Source organism: Microtus ochrogaster, chromosome 7 (genome assembly GCF_000317375.1).
Source record: "Microtus ochrogaster isolate Prairie Vole_2 chromosome 7, MicOch1.0, whole genome shotgun sequence".
NCBI classification, from domain to species: domain Eukaryota; kingdom Metazoa; phylum Chordata; class Mammalia; order Rodentia; family Cricetidae; genus Microtus; species Microtus ochrogaster.
In genome coordinates, this window is record NC_022014.1 from 59,024,432 (window position 1) to 59,026,548 (window position 2,117).

Genomic DNA, 2,117 nt, shown 5'->3' on the forward strand with positions numbered 1-2,117 from the left:
TATGTAGATGAGGGGGTGCTCCACAAAACTTTTGAGAGCATCTTGAGAGATGTTCAGAGATAATTTATCTGTTGTGCTTAGGAGCCCCTTTTGGCTCTAATTCTGTTTCTTGGCTTATACAAACTTGGCATGTTTTAGAATTCATAGGATAATACAAACTTCCCATGTTTATAAATAGAAAAGTAGACAAACTTAATTATTTTACGTGACTTTAAAAATACAAAATCAGCCAGGTGGTGGTGGCGCACGCCTTTAATCCCAGCACTCGGGAGGCAGAGGCAGGTGGATCTCTGTGAGTTCGAGACCAGCCTAGACCAGCCTGGTCTACAAGAGCTAGTTCCAGGACAGGCTCCAAAACCACAGAGAAACCCTGTATCGAAAAAAAAAAAAATACAAAATCAAAGCAGGCATAGTGGCTCACACCTTTAATCCCAGCACTCGGGAATCAGAGGCGGCTGATCTCTGTGAGTCCAAGGCCAGTTTTGATCAACGGAGCAAGTTCCAGACCAGCCAGGAATGTATCATGAGACCTTGTCTCGAAAAACCAACCAAACAAACACAGTTGGCTGGGGAGATGCCTTGGGTAGCAAGTGCTGGTCGCATATACAGGAAGGCTTTCGTTCAGTTTCTAGAACTCAAGTACAAAACTTTGGCATGGCCGGGCATGCTTGTAATCTTAGCGCCGGGGAGGCAGGAATGTCAGCTGCTTGGGGCTGGAGACCAGCCAGGTTCGCCCAATCTATGAACTGCAGGTCAGTCAGAGGCCCTGTCACACAAATTTATGAAGCGTTCCACATTTTTCTGAATGAGAAATATCTAGTATTCCGGCTAAGCTCTCTCTTCAATGTTTTCAGACAGTTCTCAATACATTGCCAAGGCTGGCCTTGAACTCAAGAGTTCTTCCTCAACCTGGGTAGCTGGGATGGGTAGGCGTGAGTCATCAGGCTTGTGGTGGATAGGATTTATGATTGTCATGTTACAGATAAAGTGACAGCAATCTTAGATGTTCCTTACACTCATGATTATGACCTAGCTAGGCTTCTACTGCTGGTGTCACTTCTAGGTGTCCAGGGACTCACACAACAGACCGAGTGACACCATGAGAGACAGTGAACACTCCAAGTAGGACTCCTCTGTGAAAACCAAGGAAGTCCTTGTCCTGTAAAGGTGTCTGCTCAAGGGGGTACCTCCTGCCCAAATGATTTTTTTTCAACAAACAAACAAACAAAAAAATCAAGGCCTAGGAAGCCCTTGCTCCTGAAATGGGGTAGTCTTTCAGTAAAGTCAAGGCCTCCCCTGAACCAGGGAAGCCCCAAGCAGGGGGAGATCTACTTAGAGCAGTACTTAAAACTCCTTTACTGACTGACTGCCTGGTCCCTGGTAGAGGTGGGGGACAGAATTAGACCTAGTATGCAAAACAGCAGGAAAACAAGGGCTTCAGGTCAGTACCAGAGATGGCAGATGGCAAAACAAGCCAGTTCCCTCTGGCAGCCCAGACCCAGGAGGCTCAACAAGGCCCACCTCAACCAGCCTGGCCCACAGGTCAGGGTCACTTTGTGACAGGGATTCTGACATGGAGCCCCAGGCACGTGTGCCTCACCCAGCTGTCCAGCCCAGAATTCCTGTGGGAGCTGTTGTCTTTCCCACATCCTGGCAGTTGCCCAGGGTAAAGATTCACCTGCTTGAATCTGCAGCAGGGTCGGAGAGGATGTGTTAATAGAGCTTGGCAGGAAGACTTGGCTCGTCCAGCTGAACTGCCCTCGGCTCCCCAGATGCTTAAGGGGCTCCCCGTTACTCTCACAACTGGTAGGTGAGGACCTGATCTGTAAGGCCTTAGAGGCTGATGCAGGGGGCGGGGGTAAGGGTGCTTTCTTTCTCTGCGATACTGGGATCACCCTGACCAAAAGCCCTCAACAGTCACCATTCAAATTCCCTTTAGGAATCAATCTCTCTCATAAGACAGGGTTTCTCTGTGTGGCTCTGGCTATCTAGACCAGGCTGGCCTTGAACTTACAGAGATCTGCCTGCCTCTATAGTTCTGGGATAAAGGCATGCACCACCACACCCCCAGCAGGAATCTCTCTCTCTCTCTCTCTCTCTCTCTCTCTCTCTCTCTC